The sequence below is a fragment of the Scyliorhinus canicula genome, chromosome 5 (genome assembly GCF_902713615.1).
Source record: "Scyliorhinus canicula chromosome 5, sScyCan1.1, whole genome shotgun sequence".
NCBI classification, from domain to species: domain Eukaryota; kingdom Metazoa; phylum Chordata; class Chondrichthyes; order Carcharhiniformes; family Scyliorhinidae; genus Scyliorhinus; species Scyliorhinus canicula.
Genome location: NC_052150.1, coordinates 210,152,733 through 210,167,338, shown reverse-complemented (window position 1 = coordinate 210,167,338; position 14,606 = coordinate 210,152,733).

Genomic DNA, 14,606 nt, shown 5'->3' with positions numbered 1-14,606 from the left:
CCTTCTATTGGCATGATGCAGTTCCTTCTGCGAAAGGTTGTGACAAACGCATTTGAATTCACCATTATATCATTAGCGGGTAGTCCTGCTATAACCTCTCCTGACGTTTGATAATCTTCCTTCGGCATTACAATGTCAAGACGTCAGGTTTTACAACAGCTTTTTAAAAATCTCACATTCACATTCTGACCTCACATCTGGAGGTTTGTTCAGAGGGAAGCACGCAGCAGGACACAGAGCTCCATGGGGAGACAAAACCACTGCAATGTGGGCCGGCGGAGAGCCAGTGTGTGGGTGCTGTGGCTTCGGGGGAAAGGAGGGTGTCTGGGGGAGGTGCTGCTGGCGGCCATTGAGCTCTTGCAGCAGGTCCGTGGCGAGACCTAATGAGAGCATTCAGCCACAAATAGGGTGAAAAAAGTGAGGTTTAATACATTGACAATGGTGGTTTAATCCTTACATCAGTGTCCTCTCTCTACAAGCAGGATGGCTCTGCTTGTAGAGAGAGACGGGTGGCACGGTAGTACAGTGGTTAGCACATTTGCTTCATAGCTCCAGGATCCCAGGTTCGATTCCCGGTCACTGTCTGTGTGGAGTTTGCACGTTTCTCTGGGTCTTCCGGTTTCCTCCCACAGTCCAAAGATGTGCAGGTTATGCTAAATTGTGCCTCAGTGTCCAAAAAGTTGTCCAAAATGAACATCTTGCCAAGGTCATCCCCACACACCCATTACTTGCCTTCAAACAATGCGCAACCTCAAACAAACCATTGTTTGCAGCAAACTACCCAGCCTTCAGAACAGCGACCACCACACAACCACACAACCCTGCCATGGCAATCTCTGCAAGACGTTCCAGATCATCGACATGGGTACCACCATTACACGTGAGAACACCACCCACCAGGTGCGTGGTACATACTCGTGTGACTCAGCCAATGTTGTCAACCTCATACGCTGCACGAAAGGATGTCCCAAAGCGTGGTACGTGGACCTGCGAGACCATGCAGACGTTGCAACAACGAATGAACAGGCATCGCGCGACAATCACCAGGCAGGAATGTTCCCTTCCAGTCAGGGAACACTTCAGCAGTCAAGGGCATTCAGCCTCTGATCTCCAGGTAAGCGTTCTCCACGGCGGCCTTTAGGACGCGCGACAACGCAGAACTGCCGAGCAGAGACTTGTAGCCAAGTTCCGCACACATGAGTGCGGCCTCAACTGGGACCTGGGATTCATGTCGCATTACAGTGATCCCTCACCATCTGGCCTGGGCTTGCAAAATCCTACCAACTGTCCTGGTTTGAGACAATTCATACCTCTTTAACCTGGGGTCTGTTGCTCGTTGTGTTCTCTCTCTAATTGGCTCTGTTTGTGGCGTTTAATATGGTCACCTTCCTTATTTCTAATTATGTTTGCTCAAGAGTCGCCAGGTATCTTTCAATACCGCCACCGGGTTCAAAACTGAATACTGATCAAAGACTCGATACACCAGTTAGTAAGTTTGAAATCAATGCTCATTCATTTACACACAGTCAAATATGCTCATGCGCAAAACTCTACCAACTAAACTATCACTACTACTAAAGCCTATACTTAGCTTCGGGCGCCCACTCAGTCAGAGGAACAATTCTGGTTCTGAGGCTGCAGGGGTCGAGCTGCTATGGAATAGTAGCTAGGAGCGTCTGTCTCGTAGCGTGCGTTGACTTTGGACTTACTTGTTCTGGTGCAGCTGCTAGGCAGGTCTCTCCTCGCTGAGAGCCGAGGCTAAGAGAGCGATTCTCTCTTGGGGGCATCTTCTTATACCCAAAAGGGCTTTGCGCGCTTTTGGGCGGGCCTTGAACTTGGCCCCAATTAATTGGACCACATCTTGATCATTCCTATTGATTTCCTCCAATAAAGGGGTGGGTGCCCTAATTGCTGGGCAGGCCCTAGGTGGCCGTTGGCCTGCTTTGTTCTAGTCTCCTCTGGCGCCCGGGTGTCTGCCTTAGTATCGTTTACCTAAATGTTACTCTTTTGTCCCCGGAGATGGCTCATTAGTATGGTACTGGCTTTGCAGTATTGGTCTTGTCTGGGGGCTACAGCCCCAATCAACAGACAAACCTTGAACCTGCTTGCTTTCTCAGCATTGTCCATTTTCCCTACATTCTTTGCAAAGTGTCCATTTTGTAATTGGGATGTGGCCATCCCAGATGGCTACAGGTTACCCCTATCTTTGGATCTGTAAAGACTTAATTACCTGCAAATGCTCACATCCTAAGCATTGTCTGGCATCTTTGAATTTGTCTATATATATGTTTCTGGAACATACCTCTTCATTCACCTGAGGAAGGAGCAGTGCTCCGAAAGTGTTTGAAACAAACATGTTGGACTTTAATCTGCTATTGTAAGACTTCTTACTGTCCAAAAAGTTTGAGTGGGATTTTTTTGGTTACAGGGATAGGTTAGAGGTGTGGGCTTAGGTAGGGTGTTCTTTCCAAGGCTGGTGCAGACCTGATGGGCTGAATGGCCTCCTTCTGCACTGTAGATTCTATGATTCCTCAAACTCCGTTAGGAGTTTCAACTTGCCCATTCATCTGCCCGACTGTGCTCTCTCTTGGCAATTGTGAGTCAGTTTTTCTTGTAAGGGAGCAGATATGGAGAGTGTACGCAGGCCGTCTGTCAGGTATGTGCGAGTGGGTGATCAGAGATTGATTAAAACAGTGACTTACCCTGGCTGAGCAGAAGTGGTCATTCATTCATCTTTTAATCCTGGTAAAGAGCCCCCAATTTTTGTTTGGATTCGGGACCAGACCCCAAAACGTATTAGGATGCTGCACAAGAACCCTGAACAGCTTTATTTAATTTTTGAAACTGTGAGGAAAGGATACTTTAGAGTGATGACTGTGACTAATAAGTACCTTTTATGTTAAAACAAACTTTAATTTCAACACAGAATTAATTACATTAACATCAGAGAAATAGCGTTGCAATTACAGTTCTTAAACACAGGGCAAAACTTAAACTTACTAGCCATACCTGCTACTAACTCCAATTAAGCAACCCAATACAGTTCAAATGCCACTTATAAATAAAGTTAACAAACAGATTATTTGACGGGTTGTGTAGAAGCTTTTGGAGAGGGAAATCTTTCCTGGAGCAGAACCAGAGCACTTCTCAACCTAGCAGTATTTGAAATCCTTCTCTGTTGTCAGCCTCAAATAATATGGCAAACAGCAAAACTACAGACTGATCTGGCTCCTCCCATTAATTGCATCATCTGTATCCCCTGAAGATATCGCATGACCTGCTTAGCTAGGACTAAATATAACTCCTTATAAATCATCTACTGTCCAGGGGTTCTTCGGCAATCGTCACATTGCTCCATTGCTCTCTGTAAACAGGTAAATGATTAAAATCAATCATGACATCACCATTTACAACCTCTTAATTACAGCTGATGTAGACATACAGTGGTGAATTCTCCACCTCCCCAGCCACTTGTTGTACGGCTGTGCACCGTCGCTGGCAGCGACGTGGTACATTATCACTGAACTGGTAATTCAGAGACCCTGGATAATGCTCTGGGGGCCAGGTTCAAATCCTGCCATGGCAGCTGGTGACATTTGAATTCAAATAAAATAAAATCTGGAATTAAAAACCTAATGGTGACCATGAAAGGATTGTTGTGAAAACCCATCTGCTTCACTGATGCCTTTCGGAGAAGGAAGTGATCTGCCACCCTTACCAAGACTGGCCTGCATATGACTCCAGATCCACAGCAATGTGGTTGACTCTCTAAAGTAGTCTAGCAAGCCATTCAGTTCAAGGGCATCAAATGAAATGAAATGAAAATCGCTTATTGTCACAAGTAGGCTTCAAATGAAGTTACTGTGAAAAGCCCCTAGTCGCCACATTCCGGCGCCTGTTCGGGGAGGCTGGTACGGGAATTGGTAGCCAGTGACACCCATATCCCATAAATGTTTGTTTCAGAAATTAGATGGATTTCATGGCAAGGCAAGGTGATGTGGAATCTATACTTGGACCAGACTAGATGGACCACATTCCATATTTTCTTATATTCCCATGCAGTCGTGAGAACACTAACTATATTTATAGTGTGTAAGATGTGTTCTGTGGTAAATTGTACTATGTGATATTAGCATACATTCTGCACTGTGCACTGCCCCTCATTTTCTGGATGACAAATTTGTTGGACGGCAAACTAAAATAAAAACATCAGTCCAACAAATCGCTTTAAATTTTGATCAGATCATGCGCAGTCCATTTGGTTGCTTCTGTAGTTTTTTTTGTGCCAACCATCTATTGAATGCATTTAGATTAGGAACCGTTCTCTCCTTCCTCCGCTTTGCATACATGTGCACACGCATAGCACACACCCATGTAAAGATGCGCACGTACACACATGTACCAACAGACACTTCAGTCCTTAAGGGGAGCTTCTTTACAGCAACGTCCCTAATGAAAGGCCTTTTACTATTAACACAATTAGCTTTTCTTTGACTGTAATTCATTTGGGAAGGCAGCTGTTGTTTCCTGTGAATTGCTGTTATCACTTGTAAAATAGCTTTTCCATGAGTTCAGGAAAGTAATTTGTTGTTCTGAATGCTAAATACCATCGCCACTTACATCCCACATTGTTTGTTTGCAAGCATTTTCTGGAAGGGTTTTAATCTCTTGTGCGGATTCTGCAGAATGGCTTTTGTCTCCCGAGATGATTTCAGAGGGAAAAGAATTGAGAGTGAGAAAAATAACAGAATTCCAGGTGGAAATGTCACTGGGCTTTGATGGCATGCACCCACAGTTATCAATTTCAGTCACAGAGAAGATAATAGGCACTCAGTCTGGCCACACTTCTCTCATTCTCCCTTAAATGTGTAAATGGTGCTGTGGGATGGAGAGTAGCTGACAGAACACAATTTATCAAGAGAGAATAGACCAGTAAAGAAGCAGCCATAGGCCAGTTAGTCTAATGCCAGTTTAGAGAAACTGGTAGAATCCATAATTTGAGATGAAATTAATAGCCATTTAAAAATTCATTGGTTAATCAAGGACATCCAGCATTGATTTAGTAAAGACAAGTCATCCTTTCCAAATTTAATAGTGCTATGTTGAAGGAGACTTCATTTGGATAGATGAAGAGAATGTATCAGATATGGGCTTGGATGCTCCATAGGGGCGGCATGGTGGCACAGTGGTTTGCACTGCTGCCTCATAGCACAACGGACCCAGCTTCAACTCCAGCCTTGGGTGACTATCTGTGTGGAGTTTGCACGTTCTCCCCGTGTGTGCGTGGGTTTCCTCCGGGTGCTCCGGTTTCCTCCCACAGGTCAAAGATGTGCAGGTTAGTTGGAGCTGCGAGGATAGGGCGGAGTGAGTGAGCCTAGGTAGGGTGCTCTTTCAGAGAGTCGGTGCGGATTCTATGGGCCAAATGGTCTCTTTCTGCACCATTCTATGGGATTATATGGTTCCGGAGCCTGAGTGCTTCTGCCAGCGGAGAATCACTATGGGCCTCCAATTGCGCAAGGAGCGGGGCCTGGTATGTGAGTCTTTCCCTTTTACCATGCTAATTTCTGCATGATGTAGAGTTCGGCAGGTTCCGTCGCAATCCCAGTCACCATTTTGAGCAGAAGGCCTGGTATTTATGTCCAGTGGCGGGCTCCTCCCCCACCCAACAATGTAAATTCTGCCCCTTCCCACCATTGACTCCATTGACAAGTATAGGCATCCTCCCCCCTCCACTTCCCTTATAGGTGAGTTGGGGCTTTGGGGGTTTTGTGCATGGGGGGTTCGAGCGACCCAGACTCCATTTGAATGGGACTAAGTGTAGTCTCAGCAGGGCGTTCCCCACTGAGGCCCCGGATTGCAACAAAGCCCCAATAGATAGCATGTTGTTTATCAACACTGAGTTCCGGGAAATACCTGGCTCAATGTGCTCATCACCGGATTCTGTTGCAATTTGGCTGGATCACTCCCTATTTTCTATTGCTGGAGGAGAATTGCTGCCAATTTACATATCCCATGGGTGCGCAAATCAGAGAGCAATTCAGTACCCATTGCCATGAACATTTATGCATAGTGAGGAATATGAGGGATTCTCGAGGGAAACCCACTATCGGGTCTCTATTTTGAGTTGGCGGCCCGATAGCAAAGTCCCGCGGCTGGCCACACCAGCCCCGCATTGCAATTCAGCCCCCCTTCCCCCCCCCCCCCCCCCCCACCCCGCACCGCAAATCTGCCCTCCACCCCTGGATTTTCGCATCAAAGAGAGGTAAGTGCATTCCAATCACAAAGAGCATTACAATCACTCAAGCGTGTGATTGCAAAGCACTTACCTCTCTTTGATGCGGTTGATGTTTGTAAACATTAGGTTTTCAGCACTTTGAGTTACTCATGCATGAAGGGAGATGAATGAATCAAGGCTGCAACTGTTTTGTGGATGATGTCAATCGCAGCCCACTACTAGAAATGTATGAATGGGTTGCAGCGACAGAATTTGAAAGGTTTAAACACAGGTCACAGCTGTTCTCTTTCCAGGAATGGACACGTGGTGCTTCCAGGTAAGTGTTACAATTGTAATTTCTGTCAGTGCCCCTGCCTGGATTGCTCTCTGGTTTCCAGACAGGGGTCTTTTTTCTGGGGTCCATTTATTTAATCCATTTGCGGGATGTGGGCATAGCTGATTAGGCCAGCATTTATTTATTTACTTGGGGGGTGTCCCTCTATTTAGAGGGTGCCTGTGGGGGTTCCCTTAGTTTGGGGGCTACTGGGGAGTTCCCCTTATTTAGGGGTCTCTTGAGGGGGCCCCCTATTTAAGAGGATTCTTGGGGGAGGGAGTGGGGGGGGGGGGGTTTCTGGTAGATGAGAGATAGGTAGGTCGTGCATTGTGGGGAGGGGGTGTCCCCTTTGTTACTGACTGAAAACCTCCAGTCTATGTCATGAGCCACCACAGTCATGTAAACCCTGAACTCAAGACGAATCATCACAGGCTTTAAAGAGGAATTAATTCTCGGGAAAGATTAAACTATCTGAGCTCTATTCTGCAGATCAGACAAACTGTATGGTGTGAATTGCGCTATTAGAATTAATTATGCAAAAGCCATAATAACTTTTACAAAGGAAATAATTCATACAGTGCAGTGTAAGGGCAAGGGATTGGGACTAAGTGGTTTAGCTCTTAGATGGAGCTGGCACAGATGCAAAGGACCAAATGGCCTCCTCTCACATCGTAAATGTCTGTAGTTCCATAAACCATAAATCTACAGACACTTACAACACTGAAGGAGACTAATCAGCCTAGCAGTTGAACTGGCTGTGCCAACTCTTCACTAAAGCACTCAAAATCTAATCCCTATGTATTGTACTCTGCTTCAAATGTTCCTTTACTTTACTTTGCTTCATTTCTTGTGACAAAGCAGTTCATGCTGTAACTTCTCTGAAATGTCACCTAATCTTATCCGTCACTCTCCTCGAACTATATTAATTTTAATTTCATGGCACCTTGTCACTTTCCAGTCGATAGGAAAATTGTCCTTCCTTGTATTTATCCGTCAATCAATATCACTAAAACAGTTTAGCTGCCTATTGTATTGTGAAGCTAGGCCAGATCCCCACGCTTTTGTTAAGATCTGGTTATGGTTTAATTTTGTTAAAACACAAAGCTTGAGATTCAAGATCTCAAGAAGCAGGGTAGCATGGTGGTTAGCATAAATGCTTCACAGCTCCAGGGTCCCAGGTTCGATTCCCGGCTGGGTCACTGTCTGTGTGGAGTCTGCACGTCCTCCCCCTGTGTGCGTGGGTTTCCTCCGGGTGCTCCGGTTTCCTCCCACAGTCCAAAGATGTGCGGGTTAGGTGGATTGGCCATGCTAAATTGCCCGTAGTGTCCTAATAAAAGTAAGGTTGTTGGGTTGCGGGTATAGGGTGGATACGTGGGTTTGAGTAGGGTGATCATGGCTCGGCACAACATTGAGGGCCGAAGGGCCTGTTCTGTGCTGTGCTGTACTGTTCTATGTTCTATGTAAGATACTTACTTTATGAATAAAGCCACAAGATGCCATATGTTTCGAACAAACAAAATAAAAATTATTGTACAAGATCAGAAAGATAAAACTGTGGCACAGTGGTTAACACTGCTGCCTCTCAGCTCCAGGGTCCCGAGTACGATTCCGGCCTCGGGTGACTGTCTGTGTGGAGTTTTCACTTTCTCTCCGTATCTACGTGAGTTTCCTCCGGGTGCTCCGGTTTAATAAAACATAGAACATACAGTGCAGAAGGAGGCCATTCGGCCCATCGAGTCTGCACCGACCTATTTAAGCCCTCACTTCCATCCTATCGCCGTAACCCAATAACCCCTCCTATCCTTTTTGGTCACTAAGGGCAATTTATCATGGCCAATCCACATAACTTGCATGTCTCTGGACTGTGGGAGGAAATCGGAGCACCCGGAAGGAACCCAAGCAGACATGGGGAGAACGTGCAGACTTCGCACAGACAGTAACCCAGCAGGGAATCGAACCTGGGACCATGGTACTGTGAAGCCACAGTGCTATCCACTTGTGCTGCCGTGCTGCCCATGGTTCCATTTCTTTCCACAGTCCAAAGATGTGCAGGTTAGGTGGAGAATTGTGCAGAATTTGTCCAAAAAAAAGGTTAAGTGGGGCTACTGGGTTACAGGGATAGGTTGGAGACATGGCCTTAAGGTAGGGTGCTCTTTCCAAGGCTGGTGCAGACTCAATGGGCTGAATGGCCTCCTTCTGCATTGTAAGTTCTATGATTCCGTGATTTATTATATCTCCCTTATGCTCTAACATTGGGGCTTGTAGGGGGCCTAGTGGGGAATGAGCACCACGACTGTGCTCAGGAGGGGACAGGCCCGCGATCGGTGCCCACCGATCGTCGGGCCGGCGTCTCAATCGGATGCACTATTTCCCCTCCGCCGCCCCGCAAGATCAAGCCTCCACGTCTTGCGGGGCGGCTGAGGGGAAAGACAGCCACCGCGCATGCGCGGGTTCGAGCCGTCAGCGTCGTGACATCAGCCGCGCATGCGCGGGTTCGAGCCTGCCAACCTGCGCTTGCATGGATGACGTCACATAGGCGCTGCCGTCGCGTCACTCTTGGCACGCCGCCCAGCGGCCGAGAGTTACGGAGTGCTGCTCCTAGCCCCCCCGGGTGGGGGTGAATTCGGTGCGAGGAGCGGGCTCCGAGGCCGTCGTGACACTCGGCCGAGTTCACGACGGACTTCACGATTTTCCGCGGGAGTGGAGAATTCCGCCCTATTAGTCTAAGGGGTACCTTTGGCCCAATGGCCTGCAGCATGGAATCACTAATCTAGGGATGGTTATAGTGGTGTCTGGGACATTGTAATGTACAATTCAGAGAATATGACTGTCAGGCTGTTGCTTGATTTGTCTATGAGACAATTCTCCCAAATTTGACACAAGCCCCTGGATATTAGTAAGGGGGACTTTGCAAGGCCGACGGGGCCAGGAGTTTGTCGTTGTCATTTCCAGTGCTTAGGTCGATGCCGGGTTGTCCGTCTGGTTCTATTCCATTGAGACGTTTTAGCGGTTTGATACATTGAGTGGCTCTATAGGCCACTTCAGAGGGCAGTTTAAGAGTCAGCCACATTGCTGTGGGTCTGGAGTCACGTCTAGGCAGACTTCCTTCCTGAAAGGCGTTTAGTGAACCAGATGGACATTTTACAATTTTTTCATTGTCATAGTCAGACTTTTTACTCCAGATTTTTTTAAAAATTGAATTCAAATTCAACAAACTGCCCTGGTGGGATTCTAACCCTGGTCCCCAGAGATTTACCTGGGTCTTGGGATTACTAGTCCAGCGACATTTATCACGTTGCTCTTTGTGGGACCTTGCTCTGCTCAAATTGCCTGCCACATTTCCTGTACTATAATAGTGGTTACACTTCAAGATACAAAATTGGTTGTAAATCATTTTGAGATGTCCTGCGATCGTGAAAAGCGCTATATAAGTGCAAGTCCTCCTTTGATTCAAAATATCAAAAGCCTTCTTCCTTTTAAAGTTGTGTATTAAATCGCTTCTTTTGTCCCTCAGGTCAGGTGAAACAGTCCCAGTATTACAAAGCTCTGCTTATGACCTAATTCCCTGACATCCTTCTCGTGAAGCAACACTGGATGCCCTTGAGGGTTTGAATGCGTTTTGTATAGTGGGGCCATTCAAAACTGCCCCGAGCACTCTAAGTGTAACCTACCAAATGCCTCATTACTATTTAAAAAATGAGGCCCGTAGGCTGTTCTCCCCTTTTTGAGAGAGAGCTGACTGGTGGTGATTTAACCTGAGGGCCACCACCCCCTCAGGCGAGGGGCAAGGTTGAGAAGGCCTTCATGGATAACCTCAGCCGGTAAGGGAATCAAACCCGCGCTGCTGGCCTCACGCATCACGTTCGCTGCTGGCGTCTGCATCACGAACCAGCCATCCAGCCCACTGAGCTAAACCCCCCCCCCCCCCGATCATTACTGATCATTGCCAAATCACCTTTTAAAATGGTCAGGTGTCCAACTGGAAACCAGAACTGTATTCAAACAAATCATGGGTTTAAAATTATTTCTAAACCCGCAACCTTCTGGCTCAGGTGAAATGCTCTCACCGAGCCATGGGGTTGACGCTTACAAAGTCACAACCACTCTGACTTGCTAAGTAGTGAATGTCATCACAACTGAAGCAAACAAATCGGTATACATGGGCAAGAGAAAAACACTTGCATTTCCATCGAACATTTCATATCCTCAGGAGATATCAATGCGCTTTACAGCCAGTTGATTGTTTCTGAGTTTGACTCACTGAGTTAGCACACAAACAATTTTACAAGGTCCCAAAAGCAGCAATGAGATAAATCAGCTTTTAATCTGTTTTTGGTGGTACTGTGCGAGGGATAAACCAGCGGAGACTTTAAGAGCAACGAGATACCCTTATTGTCGAATGACTCATTTATTCCTTCTGATTCTTAACTATGTTACTTCAGTGTAGTTCGCTCTGCAGAAACAGTGACTGGTGCTCACGGGAGCACAACAGAAGGGAGAGCACAAGGACAAGGGTGGAAGCAGGTGTAGATCCAAATCAAAATGGTGAGGGGGAAAAGCTTTCACAGCAGCTGGGAAAACCATCCAGATCCATTATTTGGGCTGTTGGTGCCGTCTCTCAAGCCCCGACTACTCTTTGGGCCCTGGAGCCTCCATCGAGTGTAAAAACTGGCAAGTCATGGTACAATCGGTAAGGCCGCACTTGGAATATTGCGCACAATTCTGGTCGTCACACTACCAGAAGGATGTGGAGGCTTTGGAGAGGGTGCAGAAGAAGTTTACCAGGATGTTGCCTGGTATGAAAGGTGTTAGCTATGCAGAGAGGCTGAACAGACTTGGACTGTTTTCATTAGAAAGACGGAGGTTGATGGGGTGACCTGATAGAGGTCTGCAAGATTATGAGAGGCATGGATAGAGTGGATGGGAAGGCACTCTTTCCCAGGGTGGAGGGGTCAGTCACCAAGGGGCAAGGGTTTAAGGCCCGTGGAGCAAAGTTTAGAGGAGATGTGTGAGGCGGGATTTTTACACAGAGGGTGGTGAGTGCCTGGAACGCGTTGCCAGGGGAGATTGTGGAAGCAGATACATTAACGGCGTTCAAAAGGCATCTTGACAAGCACCTGGATAGGATGGGTATGGAGGGATGTGGCACAAGGAAGTGCTGAGGGTTTTGGCCCAGGTTGGTATCATGACTGGTACAGGCTTGGAGGGGCCGAAGGGCCTGTTCCTGTGCTGTATTGCTCTTTGTTCTAGCTCTAAAGGACTCTCTGACTTGGAGATGGTGCCGCCTAACAAGGCAGGGGATTTCCCCACCAGTGGTAAAATGCTGCACCCCACTTAAATCAGCCCTAATTTGGCACATAATCACCATACTTGATAGGCTAAATCCTCGATGAGAGCAGCCAATCTAGGTCTCCACTGGTCCCCATGGGAAACGTTGTCGCAGTGGAAATCACTTTGGAGCTGTCCAGAAGCAACTATCCCTTTGTTTTTACCCAGCTATCACCTTTTTTTGTCCAACTACCCTCTTTTTTCCTAGCTACCGTATTTTGTACCCAGTTACCCTCTTTTGTTTACCCAGTCACCCCCTTTTATACACAGCTTCCCCATTTTTACCCAGTTACCCCCTTTTGAACAAATCACCCCCTTTTTTACCCAGATATCCTGTTTTATTCACTAACCCTTTTTCCACCCAGAAACCCCATTTTCATTCCAGCCACCCCTTATTACCCAGCCACCCTCTTGTTACTCAGCTACCGCCTTGTTACCCTTACACCCTCGTTTTAGCCATCCAGCCCCTTTTAACCCAGCTATCTCCTTTTTTACCCAGCTACCCCTGTTTTTACCCAGCCACCCCTTGTTTTACCCAGCTCCCCCTTTTTTACCCAAATGCCCCATTTTACCCATTACCCCCTTTTTTACCAACAACCCCTATTTTACCCAGATGCTCCCTTTTTTATCCAGCCCACCTCCTGTGTTACCCAGCTACCCCCTGTCTCCAAGCCTGCCCTCAGGAGTTGGGGAAACTTGACCCATTATCTCCGTGTCTCACTCTGGGGGTGCTTGCCTGAGCTGCCGTGCCTGTCCAACATTTTCTATTTTTACTTCGGATTTCCAACTTCCTGTTCTGATTTTGTATTTGTCCTTTTGTGTTGTTAATTCCATTTAAATAGCTTTGATTAAGATAGCGCAAACTGGAATTCGATGCAAACACCTTCTTCGCTGTGGACTCCAGTTTACAATTCACCGCACCCGGACTGCACAGCAATCATGTCAAAAATAGAACGGCAGCATTAAAGCAGTCGGAACAATTGCACGAACTGGCTGAGTGTAGATTTGAATTCTCTTACAAATGCTGGGTGAGCAAAATGTACGCCAACTGCAATATGTAAATCAGTGCAACACTCTGAAAGTAGAGCTGGTGTTGCCTGCTCGGAAAGCCTGACTGGCTTTGAAAATAGTGTCAAAACAATTGGGCGCTGATCATTTCTCAAGGCCTGGAGACCTGGTCGCAGTGTTTTGTAACTGGGTTATGTCCCTGGGGATCTGACGTGGTGGGCGGAGTGCACACCCTGCCTGCCTGCCTGGGGCAGCAGGGTAGCATGGTGGTTAGCATAAATGCTTCACAGCTCCAGGGTCCCAGGTTCGATTCCCGGCTGGGTCACTGTCTGTGTGGAGTCTGCACGTCCTCCCCCTGTGTGCGTGGGTTTCCTCCGGGTGCTCCGGTTTCCTCCCACAGTCCAAAGATGTGCAGGTTCGATGGATTGGCCATGCTAAATTGCCCGTAGTGTCCTAATAAAAAAAAAGTAAGGTTAAGGGGGGGGAGGTTGTTGGGTTACGGGTATAGGGTGGATACGTGGGTTTGAGTAGGGTGATCATGGCTCGGCACAACATTGAGGGCCGAAGGGCCTGTTCTGTGCTGTACTGTTCTATGTTCTATATCAGGTCAGATGGTTGGAATAATTTATAGACTCAATATGACGTCTAAATAAGGGGCCTCCAGTTGTGGGACCCATTTGTGAACATGGTCTGACCCAGAGCCTGACTTGCTACAGATAACTGGCTCAGCAACCCGTGGCGTTAACAGCACCGCAATGTAAAGGGCTTGTCCACTACAAACAGATTGGGGTTGTTGGTTTGTCCTTTTGGCCTGTTGGTTAAGTGTTATTTTGCCTATTTTCTGCCTTCTGCAACCGACTGCTGACTTTCGCCAGAGCTGGACTGTTTTTGTCTGTCTTCACGACTTCTTCGCTGCATTGTGACGCGAGGCCGAGGGAACGCAGCTTGGCCGCTATGACCATGTGAAGACGCACATGTAGCACGTCCCCAACATTCTGCACAGTTAAAAGTGAGGAAGAGGGAATAGCAAATGTAGTGGAAACCATTTTGGAATAGCTCTGAAGTTTTAGCACGTTTCAAACTTCTGTCTTTACTTGCACATTGCCATGTGGTTGATGGAGAAAAAATATGTTTGAGATTGGCAGATCATACAGGTGGATTCCATTGTGCCCTCCGGTCAAACAAGATATGTGTCAGGTACGGTGGCACAGTGGCTAGCACTGCTGCCTCGTCGTGCTAGGGACTCAGGTTCAATTCTGGCCTTGGGTGACTGTGTGTTGAGTTTACACGTTCACCCCATGTCTGCGTGTGTTTCCTCCGGGTGCTCTGGTTTCCTCCCATAGTCCAAAGATGTGCAGGTTAGGTGGATTGGCCATGCTAAATTGACCCTTAGTGTCAAAAGGATGTGCAGATTAGGGAGGGGGAGTGGGCCTAGGACGGGCGCTTTTTCTGAGGGTCAGTGCAGGCTCTATGGGCCGAATGGTCTCCTTCTGCACTGTCGGGATTATATGGGTCTAGTCTGTGGAACCAATGCTACTCACTCTGGATTTTCTCCCACTCACTAAAATGTTCTTCTCGGAATGTTCTCAGTGGGCTCAAGTGATCATGTTATGGGGCGATGCTCCTGGTGGTGGCTGCAGATGCCTGGAGGCTGCTGTTGCTGTTTCCTGCTTTTATTTTCTGTAGCCGAAAAGAAGGACAATTATTTTTTAAGACGTCCTA